At 41.7% G+C, this 20,616-nt stretch overlaps 2 long non-coding RNA genes across 2 annotated transcripts in view; one reads left to right on the top strand and one right to left on the bottom strand.

Annotated features, from left to right (window-relative positions):
- Positions 1–20,616, top strand: part of LOC111774351 (uncharacterized) — a 94,827-nt gene that overhangs the window by 65,435 nt on the left and 8,776 nt on the right. The gene's annotated exons all lie outside the window — the stretch shown is intronic.
- Positions 16,228–19,379, bottom strand: LOC138925045 (uncharacterized). The gene is made up of 2 exons (XR_011440702.1): positions 19,037–19,379; positions 16,228–17,373 (listed from the first exon to the last, which is right to left on the bottom strand). It is a non-coding gene; the product is annotated as an uncharacterized lncRNA (long non-coding RNA).

Below are 20,616 nucleotides of genomic sequence, written 5' to 3'. Positions count from 1 at the left end.
AGCAAATTGTTAATGACAGAGGAAACTGTGGGGAGGGGTGAGGGGATATATGGGAACTCTCTGCACTTTCTGCTCACCTTTTCTATAAATCTAAAATTGCTCTAAAAAATAATCAATTCAAAAGTCAATAGTGAGAAAATTATAAAATTATATAAGTGGAGAACAAATTAGTGGCTATCAAGGGTTAGAGATGGTGGTGAAGGGAGAAAAGAAGAGGTGCAACTATAAAGGGGGTAGCACAAGGAGTGTGGTGGTGGAACAGCCCTGTACCTTGATTGCAGTGGTCGTTACATGAATCTACACTTTTGATAATATGATACAGAACTGTGCACACACATCGTACGAATGTCAATTTCCTGATTTTTATATTGTGCTAATGTAGGATCTAATAGTGAAACTGGGTGAAGAGTACACAGGACTTCTCTGTACTAGCTTTGCAACTTCCTGTGAATCCATAATTGCATAATAATAAAAAGCTTTTAAAAATAATAAATATAACAAAGAGGAGTCTAAGTGGACCTGAATGTTGTCATGTAGCATCCTGGATGGGATCCTTGAAGAGGAAAATGACATTAGGGAAAACAGGAAAACTGTTTTATGGAAACTGAATAAATTATGGCTTTAGTTAATAATAATGTATCAGTAGTGGTTCATTAATTGTGACAAATGTACCATACTAATGTAAGATGTTAATAATAGGGGAAACTGGTTATGGGGCATAGGGGAACTTTCAGTATTATCTTTGTGATAATTCTGCAAATCTAAAGCTATTCTAAAATAAAAAGTTCGTTTAAAAATAATAAATGAATAAATAGTGGCAAGTGAATAAGGTACATTAATCTAAGTACATAAGGACTTATATCCAGAATATATAAAGAACTCCTACAAATCCGTAAAAAAAAAAGACAACTCAGTTTAAAAATGTGCAAAAGACTTAGACATCTCACTAAAGATAAAAACAAAATGGACAATAAACATATGAAAAAGCGTTCAACATCATTAGTCATCAAAGAAATGCAAATTAAAACCACCATAAAATAACATTACTCATCCAAAGAACATCTAAAATGTAAATGATTGTCAATGCAAAGAGTTGGTTAACATGTGGAACACTGGAATTCTCGTGCATTGCAAGCGGAGTATAACTTAGTACAACCACTTTGGAAAATGTTTGGCAGTGCCAACTAAAACTAAGCATACATATGACCATGGATATATACCCTAAAGAAATTAGCACTTATGTCCATCAAAAGATATGCACAATAATGTTTGTGGCAGTTTTCTTTGTAATTGCTCAAAACTGGAAATGACTCAAATGTCAATTAATAGAATGGATAAAGTCATGCAATGGCATACTATGCTGCAATGAAAAATGACAAACTATGGATACACACGCAACATGGATGAATCTCCCTGACAATGTCGAAGAAAGAAGTCACATACAAAAACAGTATATATTGTATGACTTTACTTACAATAGGTTCAAAATCATACAAAACTAATCAATGGTTGTAGAAGTCAGAATAATAGTTAGCCCTGGAGGGAATACTTACAGGGGAGAGAGCACAAGGAACATTCTGGAATGATGAAAATGTTCTATGTATTGGTTTAGATAGTGGTTACAATAGTTATATACACATGCAAAAATTATTTAGCTCTTCACTTAAGATTTGTGCACTCTATGTGGCTGTCCCCGGGGCTGAGTGGTTAAGTTCACACACTCTGCTTCAGCGGCCCAGGGTTTCACCAGTTCAGATCCTGGGTGCAGACCTAGCACTGCTCATCAAGCCATGCTGAGGCAGCATCCCACATGCCACAACTAGAAGGACCCACAACTAAAATATACAGCTATGTACTGGGAGGCTTTGGGGAAAAGAAGGAAAAATAAAAACAATCTTAAAAAAAACACAAGATTTGTGCACTTTATTATATATATTACACCTAAATAAAAATTTTTAAAAAGAAATAATCAATAGCATTCACCTATGTCAACCATAACCAACCACAAAAGATAATAGAAAATAAGATATGATTTGCAATAAGACCATATTGACATACCATAAAACCATAGTAATTAAAAGCACGCATGCACGTCACTGGCTCAGAAACAGACAAATAGGAAAATGGAACAGAACCAAAAGCTGTAAACTGGACCATTATATAAATGGGAATTTCACATATGACAAAGGTGACAATACAAAGTAATGGAAAAAGTATAATTTGTTTAGCGGGTAGTTTTGGAAAACTGGCTCTTTATAAGTAGAGACATAAAAGTGGATCCCTATCTCACACCATATATGTAAGTGGATCACAGATAGATCAAAGACATATTTTTGAAAAGCACAACTATAAAGCCAATAAAAGCGTAAGAGAATTTTTTTTTCTTAGAGGAAGGGGAAGGCTTTTAAAACTCAAAACCAGGGCCAGCCCTAGTGGCCTCGTGGTTAAATTCAGTGTGCTCCACTTTGGCAGCCCATGTTGGGTTCCCAGGTGTGGACCTACACCACTCTGTTATTGGCCATTGTGTGCTCGTGGACCACACACTAAACAAAAATAGAGGAAGATTGGCATTGATGTTAGCTCAAGGCAAATCTTCCTCAGCAAATAAAGACAACTCAAAAGCAAAAAATGTGTCTGCATAAAAATAAGGATTTTTGTCCAACAAAAGATACCATAGACAAAGTTAATAGACAAATGGCAGACTCTGTAAAGATTTTTACCACATCTAAAACCCACAGAGGATTATTAAAAGTATATATGTGGAATTCCTGCAAATCAGTACAAATAAGACCCCAAAGAAAAATGGAAATATGTTATGAAAAGGCAATTCATAGAAAGGGAAGCTTAAATTACTAAATGGGACATAAAGAAATGCTCAAGGTCATGGGGCCCGCTCTGTGGCTGAGTGGTTAAGTTCAGGCGCTCTGATTCCGAAGCCCAGGGTTTCACCGGTTAGGATCCTGGGTGCGGACATGGCACCGCTCATCAAACCGTGCTGAGGTGGTGTCCCACATGCCACACTAGAAGGACCCACAACTAAAAAATATACAACTATGTGCTGGGGGGGCTTTGGGGAGAAAAAGGAAAAATAAAATCTTAAAAAAAAGAAATGCTCAAGGTCACAAATAATTAGTGAAACATGAAACAATGAATTACCGTTTTTATTCCACTGGAGTGACAAAAAGATAAAGTTGTATAAGACCACATATTCACAAGTATATGAGAAGATTGGCACGTGTATGCTGCTCACAAGAGTATAAACTGATTCAACTATTTTGGAAAATAATAGGTTAGTATTTAGCAAAAACAAGTAATGCTTACACACTATAAGGCAGTGCTCCCAGTCCTAGGTCTATATTTCAGAGTGCATTCTTCCCGGCTTTTTGTTGTTGTAGGGGGAAATAGGAGGCAACCCAGATATCTATCACTCGGGCAATGGAAAAGACAAAAGTAGTAAATTCATTCCTTGAAACATTATGTTGCAGTTAAAAGCAACACTCTCTATGTACCCACGGCAATAGGAACAGGGCTTGAAAACACAGTGTTGTGTGAAAAAGAAAGCAACTGAATGAAATTAATAGCATAATAACATTGATGTAAATTACAAACCCATACACACATCACTTCTGACCATAACCGAGGAACTACAGGAATAGCCCTTTCGCTGTAAACATCAATAAAACCAAGCCAAACATATAACGCATCCATTTTCAGGTAAAGGAAAAGACAAAGATGGTGTAAGACTGTGATCCCTGAGAGAAACAGGACTCACAAAGTAAGCCCCATGATTGTCCATCTACCTGTCTGAGGATGATTCTTAACTACAGCTAAGAAGTGAGTTCTGGCAGAACAGAGGGATCCCACTGATCTAAGAGGGCAGAGACCAGAGCTCAGGACAGGAGATATTGCTGGAATCATTGGGGTGAGAATTCGTAGAGGGGGGTGCTGTGGAGAGGTGAGCCCTGGAGGTCTGTATAGTGGTGATCTCCCATGAAAACACGGCTGAGGGCTGTGCTGTACACACCTAGTGAGAGCCTTGAAGGTTGGCCAGATAGAAGCTCCCAGGAGTTGGAGAATGGAACAGAGATACTGGAGATCAAGCAGTCCAGGAGTCACTTGAGTTCTAGTCCTGACAGAACAGAAAGATCTCATGAACCTCCCCGAACTTCAGCTGGGACACTAGAAAGGCTGTGCCTTAGGCATAAGGACCATGTCATAAAGAAAAACCTGCACCACATTCACCTTGACAAAGTCTAAAAACAAACCCACATAGGTGTCCTAATGTGTTTGTAGGAAATACACATAGACGAATTTAGCAGTGAAAGGGTATCATGTCTGCAACTTATTCTCAAACTTTTTGAAAAATATATGCAGAGAGAATGATAAAATAAATGTGGTAAAATATTAACATTTGGGAAATCAGGGTAAAGAGTATATGGGATTTTTTGTAAAGTCTGAAATTCTTCCAAAATAAAAAGTTAAAAAATAATGAAGGGTCGGCCTGGTGGTGTAGTTGTTGGGTTGGTGCACTCCGCTTCAGCCGCCCAGGGTTCGTGGGTTCAGAGCCCAGGCACAAAACTACACACTGTTCATCAAGCCATGCTATGGTGGTGTCCCATATACAAAATAGAGGAAGATTGGAACAGATGTTAGCTCAGGGCCAATCTTCCTCACCAAAAAAGAAAAGAAAAGAAAAGAAAAAATACCCCACATCATCACATCTTTTTTTCTAAACTGTAGGAATTTATTTTCTCACAGTTCCGGAGGCTAGAAGTCCCAGATCAAGGTGTCAGCGGGGTTGGTTTCTCCTGAAGCTTCTCTCCTTGCTTGCGGATGACTGCCTTCTCATTGGGTGGTCACATAGCGTTTCCTCTGTGCATGTGCATCCCTGGTGTCTCTTTTTGTGTTTCTTAATCTCCTCTTCTTATAAGGCACCATAATGGCTTCATTTTAACTTTACCTCTTTTCAGGCCCTGTTTCCAAATATAGCCACATTCTCAGGTACTGATCGTTAGAACTTCAACAAATGAATTTGTGGGAGACACAATTCAGCCTATAATGTCCTCAGTCCCCCTTCTTTTTCTTTTCTAACTCCCTTTGTTTCTTCAAATACTTTTAAGAATAAAAATCAACTGTCATTGTGGATTTCTAAATTTATGCTTAGAATTCTACCCATCAGTTTTTGCATTACATATTTGGGGCTATGCTATTTCTTGGTGAACTGAAACTTTTACCATTCTGAAATGGTTCTCTTTATCTCAGTAATTTTATTAAAGTCCATTTTATTTGACATTTAAAAATTCCCACTTACACAAAATACTGTTATATGCTTTACAAGGATAATGATTATTTAAGCATGCATATCAAACATACTGAAGGGGGAAAAGAAGAGGAGTCGTAGGTGGGCCAGTGATGATAATGTGCTATAAACTGAGATTATAGTTAATTCAACTCTTCACATCTGAGATCCAAAAAGTAAGGAATGAAAGAGAGAAAGAAAGGTAGGTAGGAAGGAAAGGAAGAAAAAAATAAGGCTGGAAAGATGGAAGGAAGAATTATATAGGTCAAAATTGTTAATTTTCAAGGAAGCCAGGAAGACTTTTCAGATAATTGTATGTCATGATTTATAGACTTAGAGGATGAGAGATACTACTCTAAACGGAATTAGAATGAAGAACGTTCCAGAAAGAAGGCACAGCAGGTATAGGGACATAGAGTAATGAGAGTACATGGCATTTTGGATGGAAAAGGAAAGACAACAATGAGCGATGAATTCGGAAAGGTCAGTTAGTGCTAAAACGTAAAAGTATTATGTTGGACTTTGTGCTACAGGTGAAAATACTTAAGATAGTACTGTGGAGTGGTTAAAAAGCTCAGACTTGAATCAAAAAGACGTGGATTTGAATTTGAACCGTACCACATGGCAAGTGTATGACTTTGAGCAAGTTATTTAATCTCACTGAGACTCAGTTTCTTCTTTTTTTTTTTTTTAAAGATTTTAGTTTTTCCTTTTTCTCCCCGAAGCCCCCGGGTGCATAGTTGTATATTCTTCGTTGTGAGTCCTTCTAGTTGTGGCATGTGGGATGCTGCCTCAGCGTGGTTTGATGAGCAGTGCCATGTCCGCGCCCAGGTTTAGAACCAACGAAACACTGGGCCGCCTGCAGCAGAGCGCGCAAACTTAACCACTCGGCCACGGGGCCAGCCCCAAGACTCAGTTTCTCATTGTGAAAATTTAAGTAATAATGATGTTTATCTCAATGAGTTGTGAGATGAGAAAATGCACATAAAGCTCTAAGCAAGTATTTGGCATATAGTAAACATTCAGGCCATGATAGTTATTATTATTGTTATTATTATTCTTGTCACCATCATCATCATCATCAACATGCATATTATATGAACCAGAAAATTACTTATATTTTACAAGGCTCACCCTGGTAATAATATGAGGGTTGACTTGGAAGGAGTGAGACTGAGAGTAGATAAACCAGGTAAAAGTGAGTTGCAGTATCTAGGTGAGAGATAATGAGGATCTAAGTGTTGCTAGAGAGCAATCCTTCAGGAAGTGAAGTTCGCGGGTCTTTCCTTCACCTCTTATGAACCACTTCAAATCCTCTTAGCTGTGGCTGTAGCGACCAGTTCTGCACAGGCTTCAACCACCTTCATGAGGTGCAACTTGACAGCATCTCATTGCAGGCCTGCAGTTTACCTCTCCCTTCCTGCCCTAGGACTCCTCTGGTTACACATCCTGGGATCTGGTGGGTACCTGCGTGGGTGTTTGCACATGTGTAACCCAGATGTGCCCGGGCAGGTTTTCAGCCTTGTGGGACAACCCTTAACCCATCAAAACAGGAGTGGACAAATAAATGTTTCTTCTTCTGTTCCCTTAGGTGGACAGTTCTGAGATGTATTTCAAATAACTCCTCAGATGGTCTCACAGCATCTAGCATCCAATTGTCCAAAACAGTGGCTAACTCCACAGCCCATCTTTTACTGGCTTCTTCCTCTTTCCTTGTTTTAACCCATGTTGTTCCTCACTTCTGCCCTCTGGAATCACACTCCAGAATGAACACATAAGCCTTTGTCTCAGGCTCTGCTCTCAGGGCAACCTAGGCTGAGAACACCGTTACTTAAAATGGCCTTAGAGAGCAGACTCTTAGGAAGGAACTACATCATCTAATGAGGATTTCGTTACTGTTGATAACTGGGTTAGCGATACCTCTGACCTGCTCCGGCATCACATTTACTGAGACTCTCACCTGTGGTTGATTGAGATGAGGTCCAAGTGGAAGGGAAGTGCTGACTATGAATACAGTGGCTGTGGCACTTGAAGATTATGGGGCAATGATAATGAGGAGGATTGTGGAGGGGGTTCATTTTTTATTAACATCAGAAGCATTGGAAGACTTGAAGGAAAAAGGAAGAAGACAGGGGCTGGCCTCGTGGCACAGCGGTTAAGTAAACATGTTCTGCTTCGGCAGTCCAGGGTTCGCCAGTTCAGATCCTGGGTGCAGACATGGCACGGCTTGGCAAAAGCCATGCTGTGGTAGGTGTCCCAGATATAAAGTAAAGGAAGATGGGCACGGATGTTAGCTCAGGGCCAGTCTTCCTCAGCAAAAAAAAAAAAAGACGATTGGCAGCAGATGTTAGCTCAGGGCTAATCTTCCCTTAAAAAAAAAAGGAAGAAGACAGACTCCTATAAGCCAACCAACAACTCTCACAAAGCTGTGAAGGCCAGAGCGCCCCTATGATAGCATTTCAGGAGACCCTCAACACCTGAAACAATAGGGCAGCCTGTGCTGAAAATCAGGCCTTGATTCTAATCATAAGGGTAGCATTGCTTCAAAGTCTCGACAGATGTCTTAAGTCAAAGTCGGTCCCTGCGAGGAAGAAAGAAGAACCCTGAGATCTGGAATAAAGATAATTAGATGGATAAGCATGAGAATTTTGAATCCCCAGATTCTCTTAAATCCTCTAGGCTAGCAGAAGCAGTCCCTTTCCCTAGCTGCCTTCCCTTACTTGAGGCAGGTGCCTTATAAGATGACTGTTGTCCATCATAAGCTCTACCCCTGCCGCCCTTCACTGCTCCAGGCTCCAATAGTGATAACCAGGGTGAGGTCTGAGCATAGCCCAGGAGGGGAAATATCTTTCCTGCCCCAAGAGAAAAATAAATCACACAACAAAAGAATTATAGGACTTGGCTAAATGCCCCCACAGAAAGCAAAGGTGTATATCTTGAGGATATCAGAGCAGGGGTGTGGAGTGTAAGACTAAATAGGTGAGAATTCATTGACCTGGAGACACTCGCCCAAGACTCAGATTCAGTATTCTGGCAAGAACACATCTGGAGCTGGTCCTAATATCCTGCTGGGGATGGTTCTTTTGAAGCTTGAATACAAGGAACACATCAACACGTCAACCCAGCTTCTAGCACTTAGTAAGCAGCTTTGGTTCTGTAGAAAGTCAGGACCAAAACCAGTTTGTCTTTAGTGAAAAAGACAGTACCCGTTTACAGTCTTGTGCCAAGGCTGTTTTATTTAACTCTCCTGCTCTGTCACCATATAGTCTGCCTTGATCTCTTAACATTCTACAGAAATCACACTGGTCCAATATATTGAAAACGTCAAACTAATTGGACCTGGTGAGCAGGAGTGATAAATACTCCCAAAATACCCTAGTAATACGTAAGTAATACATAAGTAAGCCAGGAGGTGAGAGAGAAAACTCATGAAGATTTAAGGGACTGCAGCATGGGTGAAGTGTTTAGGGATGCAGTGGTCTGCAGCATCCCTTAAAAGTTAAAGGACAAGCTGCTTCACCTTGCACTAAGGAAGAGAGCAAAAGAAGCTGTGCTTGGTGGACCTCTTTCAATTATGAGAGCAGCATATACCACATTTGGGAATACTGCTTTATCCATTTATTTATTCAGCATGCTTTTTCCCCCAGTCATTTTATTGAGATCGTAATGGTTTATAACATTGTGTCATTTCAGGTGTACATTATCGTTTATCAATTTCTGAATAGACTTCATTTGCTCACCACCAGTAGTCTAACTTTTGTCTGTCACTGTACATATGTGCCCCTTTAACCCTCTCACCCACCCTCCAAGCCCCTTCCCCTCTGGTAAGCACTAATCTGTTCTCTTTATCTATGTGTTGTTTATCTTCCACATATGAGTGAAATCACGCAGTATTTGTCTTTCTCTCTCTGGCTTATTTCACTTAACATCATACCCTCAAGATCCCTCCATGTTGTTGCAAATGGGACAATTTTGTCTTTTTTTTTTAACAGCTGAGTAGTATCCCATTGTATATATATACCACATCTTCTTTATCCGTTCATCTGTAGAAGGGCACTTGGGTTGCTTCCACATCTTGGCTATTGTGAGTAATGCTGCAATGAACATAGGGGTGCATAAGTCTCTTTGGATCATTGATTTCAAGTTCTTTAGATAAATATTCAATAGTGGGATAGCTAGATCGTATGGTATTTCTATTTTTAATATTTTGGGAAATCTTCGTACTGTTTTCCATAGTGGCTGCACCAGTTTGCATTCCTACCAGCAGTGTACGAGTGTTCCCTTCTCTTCACATCCTCCCCAACATTTGTTGTTTTTTATCTTTGTAATAATAACCATTCTGACATTTGGGACTACTGCTTTATCCATTTATTTATTTCTTTTGTTTTTATAGCAGGCTTTGTGTGTGTGTGTGTGAAGATTGGCCCTGAGTTAACATCTGTTGCCAATCTTCCTCTTTTTGTTTTTTCTCCCCAAAGCCCCAGTACATAATTGTATATCCCAGTTGTAGGTCATTCTAGTTCTTCTATGTGGGATGCTGCCACAGCATGGCTTGATGAGTGGTGTGTAGGTCTGCGCCCAGGATCTGAACTGGAGAACCCTGGGCAGCCAAAATGAAGCATGTGAACTTACCCCAGTAGGCCACGAGCTGGCCCCTTACCCATATATTGAGTATTTAGGAAAGCTCCCAATTTTGAGTGAGACCAAGAGAAAGAGAGGGACCTGCTACAGAGTAGGTCTAAACCACAGAGAAAGCTGTCCTGCCACTAGGGTCATATGACTCAGCAGATGTGATATGCCAGAGGTACCCATGTTAGGTAAAACCACCGCATGGTGTCTCTTGCAAACTCCAAAAGCAGAGCTGCTGCATGTTTCTAGACCAAGTGTAGGAAAACTATGGCCCATGGGTTAAATTCAACTTGGTTTGTTGTTGCTGTTGTCTTTTGGTTTTCGTTTTTATTTGCTCAGATATTTTTTTACAGCCCACAAGCTAAGAATGGTTTTTACATTTTTAAAGGATATATATATATATAAAGAATATTCATCAGAAACTGTATGTTGTCTACAAAGTATAAAATATTTACTCTCTGAACCTTTACATAATTATTTGGGAAACAGCTTCTAGTGTGTAACTGGGACCCAGTAGAGCCTAAGTGGCTTACTATGGGACGTCAGTGACAATGCAACCTGAGCTCCCAATCACAAGCTGGGTGTTATAAGGTTACCATGTCACAAGCTTAAGCATTCCATTGTACAGTGGAAATGCTAGATTTGGGATTGAGTCCAAGCAGGACCAGAAGACATGAGTAAATTATAACAACAGATGACCTAAACTCCTATGTCACTTACCTCTGCTGCACTGAAGGCTCTCTTTCAATTCACTCCAATTATGGGGGCAGGAAACTTCGGCCTGGTTCACAGAAGGATCAGCTAATATGTTGGTACTAATAACAAATGAACTATGCTGCACCACGGTGAAGGGAAATTCTCCCAGTAGGTAGAGCTGAGAACAGTACATTTGTTCCTTCACTCCATGTGGAGAGATAAGTGGCCTGAGATATGGATAACGTGGACTCATCGTGGTGAATGTTTTGTCTGCTTAATCAGGGTCCTAGAAGAAGAAAAATTGGAAGATGAGGACAAGGAGGCTTGGGAAAAGGTAGATGGATGGACTTAAAGAGGCACGAATCGTGTCGCTCTTTGTGTCTCATTATAATGTCCACCAGAGAGCAAACACCACAAAGGATGCACTCAGGAGCCAGGTAGGCAGGATGACGAGCCCTGTGAACGTCAGTCTGACTCTCTCCTTGGCCATCCCAGTACTGAACAATGGGTCTGTTGGTGGAGTAGCCATGATAGTAGGGATGCAGGCTATGCATGGGCCCAATATTATGGGTTCCTTCTAATCAAAGTTGATCTGGCTATCGTCACTGAACAAATGAATGCCCAGCTGGCAAGAAAAGAGACCAGTGCTGAACCTTCAATCTTACTCCATCCCTTGTGGGAACCAGCCAGCCATCTGGTGGCAGATTGATTATATCAGACCCTTTCCTCCCTGTAGGAGTGGTAGTTAGTTCCTACTAGGACTGAAAGCTACTCCAGAAATGGATTCGTTTCTACCCACAACGCCTCTGCCAGCACCACCATCTTAGGGCTGACACAATTCCTTGTCTGCTATCATAACATCCCACACACCATTGTCTCAGAACAGGGACTCTTTCTATGCCAAAGAGAGTACAACAATGACAACACGGACACAAAATCCACTGGTCTTTCCACACTCCCCGTCATCCAAAAGCTGCAGGTCTAAGAGAGTTTTGGAGCGGCTTGTTAAAGCTTCGCTCTAGGCACCAGCTTGGAGATAGCACAATGTGAGTCTGGGATACTTTCTCCAGGACGTATTTATGTGCTGAATTAATGCTGGTATGTATGTCAAATGGTTAGAGTACATAGGTTTGGGAACAAATGATGAAAATAAGATTGCCCTACTCACTTGGGACATAGTAAAATTGAATTTAAAGCCACAGCTTCCACGTTGGTCACTTTAGACTTCTAATACTAGTGAACCAGCAGGCAAAAAAAGAGTTACTTTAAGGGCAGGGATGGTTATCCCTTATTCATATGATGCCTCCGTGCTCAGTGTTGATGGTGAACAGCTAATTGCAGCAACTACAGCCTAACCAAGGTGAGGAAACTATGGGCTAAGACCTCCTGGGTATGCAGGTGTGGGTCACCCCACTAGACAAGCAATCCAGATTAGCCAAAGTGTTGGCTAAGGATAAGGGAGCTGTAGAGTGTATAGTAGATAAGAGAGATGATGACTATCAATTATGGCCTTGGGACCAGCTTTAGATTAGTTTATATCACTTGCTTTACTAACTTTCTTGAATTAAGTCTTTGCAGAGATTTTTGGCTGGTCACCATGTTGAAGAGGATTGCTAAAAATTGGATTTAATGGAGGTTATATGTGGATCTGTGTGGTGCAAGGAGCAGATGATATCGTTCAACTCTTGTGTGCCACTTCAGAGCCTCCTGGCCTTATCTCAAATTTCAACTGCAACTGTGGTGACAGTTTTTCTTAGAGACAATTCTCCATGGGTCTATCACATTCTGTATGTCTTCTATCAGCTTTTGTTCCAGATTATCTTTACAAGGATATTTGTACAGCAAACAGTCTTAGAAGATAGAGGTAATGTCTCCTTTTGGAGGTTGGGCATGTTTGCTAACAGCCCCCTTTAAAAGACTGACGTTCCTCAGCTATGACACAAACCCACTGTGTGCACAGCATCCACCTGGGTCTGTCTCTGTATCACTTTGGTGGGACTTTGTAGGGGTTGGGGGAAAAGAACTGATGCAAACATGAAACTGATGTTGCCTGTTGTGAAGTGAATAATGAAATTCTTTGTCTCTGACCTAGGAGTCTCATATCTTCTGTTAGCATCCATGAAAATGTGGCTTGCCAATACAGTTAGCTTGCAGATACAATTCTGACAAATACCCACCCAACCTGCCTGTGTGACTCACCTCAGGCCTGAGCCGCAGGCCAGTCACTTCCTACCCCAGGGCTTCTCTGATGTCATATCATAGTTTCCCCTTAGAAACATGCTTGGCTCTTATGCATGTGCAACCTAGAAGTGTGGGGAAGTTAATAGCCTGGGGAGCAACCCTTGACCAATGGGGAATGAGAGCTGATTCTTCCTTCTTTTTTCTCTGGGTCAGATGGTCCTGAGATACATTTCATAAATCTTCTCACAGTCCCACAGGATCAAGCACTCAGTCTCCCTTAGCAGTGGACAACTAAAAGCCTTTCCTTGTATTGGCTCTTTCTCCTTCCTAGTTTCACTTCTTACTCCTGCCCTCTGGAATTATCCTTGCAAATAAACTATTGACATTATGTCTCAGGTTCTACCTCGGGGGAAACTCAGGCTATGGCAATGGAACTTTAGATGTGATGGCAAGATGATTTAAAGTTTTTAAGCCTGAGTGACTTGCAGGATGGTAATGCCATTAGAGGAGACCAGCAATGCAGTAGGAGGAACATGTTTGCTACTGAAAATACTTAATTTGAATATTTAGGTATATCCTTGTGATGCCCAGCACATCAGTGATGTTGATCTAGATATCAAGTAAAAGCTAGATCTTCCATTCAGCAAAAACATATATTGAAATTATACTATGTACAAACCTGTTTTTGTTCAACGCCATGTTCTTAAAGATAACTGACACCTTGTAAGAATGAATACTTGAGAAATGGGGAGAAGATAAGCAACGTATCAGAAACAGCAGTAAAGAATTAAGCACATATTCTGTGCATGGCTCTATGCTTCACTCTGCTATGAAGGAAACAGAGATGAAATAGCCATTGGATTTACTTAAAGGTATTCATAATCTATTAGAGATGATGTTTTTATATAATGCACAATTGGGAGTGAAAAATATTCTTAAAAGAAGTAGAAATAGGAGCTCTGAGGAGAGGGGAAGCCACTACTCGCAGCTGAGATATTGGGATAGAGGGAGGTGGCATCTGAGCTGGACTCCAGATACTTAACACGGAAGCATGCAATAACAAGACTGTGCGGTCAGAAAGCTGCAAGCAGAAAGCAATGACAAAGGCACAGAAATGGGAGAGCATGATTTGGAGAATGTGGTAGTTAAGAGTCTTTGGTTGTAAAGATCACATTACTTTAAGTGATAAAGATTTCCTCCAAGATTATGTGGGAAAATAAAGACAGTAATCTCAATCATGTAGGACTGAGGCCTTGTAGGGGATTAAATTCCATCTGGGAACCAGGAGGCTGTACCGGATCCAAGACTGCTCAAGGGATCGGGTGTTTTGTCTGGATCCCTTTCTATGGTCTGCCACTGTGTAGGGATGCTCTCTCTGCATCTACTGCTTCTGCTACTACCACTTAACTTCTCACTGTGTTTCTGCACACTCAAGACCACTGGCTACTCCTGGCTTCTGCTGTGTCATAACTTCTAATTACAGCTTTTTCTCTGTGTGCCTTTCAGCTTCTGGCCCTGCCATTAAGTACTTTACTGTCTGGGTCTCAAATTCAATCTTTGCAAGAGAAAATTTGATTGATCTGGTTAATTATTATCATTCCTATTGAACAACTCTCTCGGGCAATTGGACAGACTATGAATAGTCTGCAATACCGAACTGGACAGACTGGTCAGTTGGATGTGTCAAAGATGACAGAGTCCTGTGGTACAGAACAAGGTGACCTCAGAGCTGTGGGAGCGGAAGGCACTGCTCCACCACTGGGAATATCAAATAAACAACTTGGCTTAATCTTAGGTATAGCAATGAGGAATAAACCTGGGACAAGACAATGATGGCCATAAGTGCAAGGATGAGTCATTTAGATCTATTTGACTAGGCCAGTAGTTCTCAACCCTATCAGACCTCTTTTTGTAATGTCCTCTCTACTATTCTTAAATGACGTCCATAGATACCATAGTCTAACTACACACATATATTTTTTAAAAAAATCAATATACTACTTTAACCGTAATATAAGGAAAAATGAAAGGAAAATGATTATAATAAAATAATATGTATTTCAATATGCAATTGCTCAGAGACAGCTACACTAGAAGTCATGAAGCAGTAGTCAGATGCTTGCAACTATAAATAGCAAAATTATGTTATAGCTACAATTCAGACTGAGATAAGCATGTTGTGTTGGTGACTCAGATGCCACCAACAATATTACAATCAGTAATGTAATTTTTGGGGGATGATATCATCAACCTCCGGCATAGTATCCAGTACTCAGTTAAATTTAGTGTTTTTTGAGATGGAAAATAATCTGAAAGCAAAAGAGACCCATTAAAGATTTTTAAAAGATGAGTGTCTGGATCAGAACAATCTTCAGGAAGATTAAGACTCCTAAAAGATGATGAGCTTCAAAGGTCTGGGTTGTTTCCATATTTGGCTCATTTCCCACTCTTACCCCAGTGCTTATAAGTAGTAGACACTCAATATATGATTTTGAATGGAATTGATTTGAATCAAATAAGGGCCCTGAGGGCCCTTTGCTAGAACATTATCTTTGGGCAGAGCTCCAGAAAAGCAGTGTTAGTGGAAGAGACTCCCTCATCACAGGGCCCAAATTCAGTCCTCTCTCTATTTCACATGTGCAGGACTTTAGAGTGTGAGATAGAATGTTCTAGGTCCAGCTCTGTTGCAAAGAAAGCTACATTCTATTAAATCCTCTTAAGATTCACTAGTAACAAGCGGAAGCACCCACAATCATGAAAGTCTTTAACGAAAATCCATTCTATGTAGCTGGCATACAACATATTCCAAATTTTGGTTGCCTGTTTGAAGAATGTCTGCATGCCTTAGCATGGTGCCTGGCACATAATAGCGACTTAACAAATACGTGTTGAATTAATGAATGAATAGCGGCAATTGAAAACAATGGCTAAGGCAGAAAAAAGAAAAAGCAAAATTCTAGTATGTGACACCAGAACCAAGTCTGGGACTCAGATTAGTTTTCAGTTTGAAGAACCATCAAGTAGACTGACTGAAAAGCAGGTACTCAGGCCACAAATCCAAAATAAAACAACAACAAAAAAGTAATATATGTGCTTGGTTACAAAGTAGTGCAGAAGAGCTTAAGATAAAAAGCAACAGTTTCTTGATCTTTTTCTTCCCCCCCCACCTTCAGTCCCACTGCCCCAGATAAGTCCAAGTTTCTAAATACAACACTTTGTTCAAAAGACCTTGTGACATTATATCTATTTCAGCTTTATTCCTTTTCTGTAACTATAAAATTACTGATCTGATTAAGAAGACTTACACATTGAGTTGATTTTCAAATGATGGGGAGAGTTTGCAAGGAAACACATCTACCACTTCAGCCTTGGTGACAATGGCAGGTGTGCCTATCATTATTCAGTACAGAGCCACTGTTCTCTTTAATAACAAAAAGACAATAATATTTATTTATAGGTAAATATTTATAGAGAATTATCCATAGGCATCATTCTAAGCACTCATTTTACAAATATGCTCTTGTAGGACATCAGAATTGGCCACCCCAAAATGTGTCTTTGCCTTGATTATTTTCTAAGAACAAAAGAAACTTTGATCTTCCCCCTAACTGCCTAAAGAATTTAAGACAAAAGGCCTGTCCCCAGGACAGGTTATCACCATAGGTAACTCTGGATATTGGTAGACTGTGAGGGTCTTTATTAAGCCCATTCTCATCTACCAAACATTTGCTTTTCCATCTCCATGTGAATTGCCTTCCTCCCCTTTGAAGCCCCAAACCACTACCCCCAACACCGTCCTTTGTCTTTAGCTGAAGATTGTATTTAAGATGGAAACTCAGTCATTCTGGCGTTTCTCCCATGTATACATGTTATAAAGCTTTGTTTGATTTTCTCCTGTTATTCTGTCTCGTGTCAATTTAATTCATAGACCAGCCAGGAGGACCTAGAATGGGTAGAGGAATTGTCTTCCTCCCCTACAATCTCATTCAATTCTCACAACAATTTATAAGCATGTGCTATTCTTATCCTCATTTTTCAGATGAGAAAACTGAGACCAAGATAGGTTAAATAACTTGTTCCAAGTCACACAGAAGACAGTAAACAGTGGCACTTGAACACAAACTCTTGATGAAAATCTGAAAATGTCTCAGACACAATTCTGAATCCCATTTCTGTCAGACTCCTGGAAAGGTCTGGTCTTTTTAAATGTATACCTTATAGAATTAAAGAAAGGCGATGATTATGCAAGTGGGATAAAATATCAAAAGAATACTTGGGAAAATGATGTCAGCTCTTAAAAAGAAAATAAACTTTCCTGTAATGCAATGATTGGCAGCCACTTTTCCTCATAAGGTTCCACCATTTTGCCCAGTGTCAATGCTTCCTGATGGAGGACAAAAACACTGACAATCAGAAACAGGTCCTGGCCAGCCCTGTGGCCTTGTGGTTGGGTTCCTGCACTCCGCTGTGGTGGCCCAGGGTTTCGCAGGTTCGGGTCCTGGGCGTGGACATGGCACCATCGTTGGGCCATGCTGGGCTGGCATCCCACACGCCACAGCTAGAAGGACCTACAATTAAGAGTATACAACTATGTATTAGGGAGCTTTGGGGAGAAGAAGGAAAAATAAAATCTTAAAAGAAAGAAACTGGTAAAGAGCAACTCCCGTCAAAAAACAACCTTCAAGCACACCAACAGGAGGATAATTTAGTGTTTAGTGGCGAGCATAATGGAGTTATTTAAAATAATGATCCTGAAGATCTGAGACATGGGCAAATGTTTATATAACATTCCCTGAAAACAGTAAAATAGAAAAATGATAGCTCTGATGCAGCTATGTGAAAACCTCTTCTTGTGAACATTAATGTAAGGAGAGAAGCAAAAGCAACTGTGATTAGGTATGATTTTTCCCCATAAATTTCTATAGTATTGGTTTTTGACTGAAAAAGCAACTTGAACACAAACAATACAGCACTATTATACAAAAATGGGTTCTGGCTGCAGTAGTATAGGAGTAGGGTGAAACTGGACCAAGTTTATCAAGGACCTCTAAAAAATTCCCTCTGCAATGCTCCCATCTTGTTAGAACTTTATCTCACAAATCAAGGTTTATTTTCTCTTGGAATTCTGAAATTTTTGCTCTTGCGTTAAAAAATAAGTGTGTGAGGGGCTGGCCCCGTGGCCGAGCGGTTAAGTTCACGCGCTCTGCTGCAGGTGGCCCAGTGTTTCGTTGGTTTGAATCCGGGGTGCCGACATGGCACGGCTCATCAAACCACGCTGAGGCAGCGTCCCATATGTCACAACTAGAAGGATCCACAATGAAGAATATACAACTATGTACTGGGGGGTTTCGGGGAGAAAAAGGAAAAAAATAAAATCTTTAAAAAAAAATGTGTGTGAGTGTTTTAATTATTATTTCCTGCACTTTAGGACTGAGTCAGACAACTCAATTTTGGTCCTGGGCAAGCCCCTTCGATCTTCAAAGTCTAGCCAGTCTTGAGACCTACGTGTCTCCGCACAAGGTGAGCAGCCTCCACTGAAACCTGCATATAGCATCTGTTGCTTGGGGCCACTCAAGCTTTCAAATTTCAGTCTCCGATTCCAGCTCCCCGGCGGGATCAGCGAGAACCCGCGGCCGATCTCGTCTCCGCGGGGCGGCGGGGCCGCGCTGACTCGGCTCATCCGGTCTCGGTCGGCGCGGCTCCCGGCTGCGCTGCAGGGCCCGGCGCAGCCTCCGGGCTCACCACGCTGGAGCCGCCCGCGGCCCGGCCCCGCCGTGACTCAGCCGCTCGCGCCCGGGGCCGGGAGCTGCAGCCGCCGCGACGCGCCTGCTTCCGCCCGACGTGCGGGTCTCCAAGATCCTGAAAGGGACTGACGGCTTGATAAGGGTCCCTGATCTCCGCGCTTAGGCCCTGCAAGGCCCTTCTCTGCAAATTGAGGAGTTGAGGTCTTGGCACTGGAAGCTCTTCCTCACCCCGCAGGGCACAGCGGGGGCTGGTCTCAGAGGCGACAGTGGAGGCCTGGGGCAGCCCCGGGTCTGGAGAGCCCGACGCCCCACGTTGGAAGCTCAACGCTGCCGCTCGCCGCGTGTGACCCCCAGAGAGTCAATCTGGCCAAATCTCACTCTGCAAGTGGGCGAAATGGGGGTGATTCCACGCCCGCCTCGGTGGTGTTAGCACAGCCTAGCAGATAGTAGGAACTCGTTAAATCTGTGTTTATTTCTTTTGAAATACCTTTTAGATGTAGTTCTTCCTCTCCATGCCCCTGCAACCATCTTGGACTTGGACTTGACATCTCAGCGCAGGGTCACCGCAGTGGCTTCCTAACTGGTTTTGCCGCATTCCCATCTAACTCTTACACAATGACCTGGTGCATTTTTACCGCATAGTATGTTCTTCAAGTCATTGTCCTGCTCCAGAAAATTTTAACACCTCCGTGTTGTCTTTTGGTTTGAGTCCTTTCGCTGGTATTTAAAGGACTACAACGTAGTCTGACTCATCCAAACCCCCATCCCTCCCGTAAATATTTTATGTCTGCTCTTCGCCCTACATCGTGGGTCATAGATTTCTGGCCTCCGGGAGCTGGGAGGAAGTGGGTAGATAAACCCTCATAAGCACCTAATTATAATACCGTGTAATAAGTGCTCTGGTCTAAGTATGAACAGGAGAGGGGAGCAACTCAGTGAATAGAGGGGGAAGGGGAAGAGGCAGCGTGGCTTGATGGATGACTAGGAGTTGACCAGCATTCTGATAGACGGTGTACAGATGAGTGTCCTGGTTGATGTAGAACCTGAAAGTCATGTTGTGGTCAGGACTGTTGGTTGCCCTTACAGAATGCTTAAAACATCCAGCCCCTTCCCTTGGTTTTCTTGGGTCCAGAAGTACGATGGGAAATAAAATTTGGGTTTAAAAATGAACACCACTTGATGAAACAGATGGTAGGAAGGAATAACGGATTCCTTAAGGGAGCAGCCCCGTACTGAGGAAGAAGTTCCCGTCGAGGGTGGAATCTGCCAGGAGGGTCTGAGTGCTAGAGAAGACAGTGTTTGTGAGGATTCTATAAAGCTGTATTTGAACCTGCCGTCTCAGTCCTGGAAGAAGGCGGTGTGCTAAAATGGAAACAACTGACTCACCGGGGACCCAGCTACCCTTCCAGGTGGCACCTGGAAAGAACTGAATTATTATGAACCCAGCACACACTGCTGCAGGGTCCCTACTAAAAAGAGCTGCGAGTGAGAAGGGGACAGGCATTTGTCATCGGAGATCTGCAAGTTGGCAGGGACAGATTCTTGGTGGTAGCAGGAGAGGACATGCTCCAAGGGGCCTCAGGGGTCAAGGACACTTCAGTGACACTCTGCAGATGGCCCAGGTAGCATTGATATGCGTCCTTGGATAGAGGACAAGAGATAAAAGGTGGTAAAGGCAGCAGTTCATACAGGCACTGTGATTACAGTTGATTTCAATTCCTTTCTTTGTATTTTTCAGAATTAAATAAATTTTCCACTGGGAACGTTTCACTTTTAATCTAAGAAAAGCAAACATTTTTAAAAAGTCATTACGCAGTGCTGCTGCAGATGAAGTAAAGTGGGCTCTCTTATTCACTCGAGTTTTAGAAAAGAGGAGTCACCGTACGCTTTTTGACTTGTCTGTGAAAATTATACATATTGACCATAATGTAAACATTGATTATTGAGATAAGCCAAAATTATGACTTAACTGCTCTGGGAGGATGAGGACGGAGAAGTGGGGTTGCATGTGTGGTGTATTTGTAAGAGAGTTACATCCTCATCTACCACAACAGGAAGGCAATAGGG

The sequence above is a fragment of the Equus caballus genome, chromosome 7 (genome assembly GCF_041296265.1).
Source record: "Equus caballus isolate H_3958 breed thoroughbred chromosome 7, TB-T2T, whole genome shotgun sequence".
Lineage (NCBI taxonomy): Eukaryota > Metazoa > Chordata > Mammalia > Perissodactyla > Equidae > Equus > Equus caballus.
The sequence above is the reverse complement of the archived record's forward strand: the minus strand, read 5'-3'. Positions and strand labels throughout refer to the sequence as shown.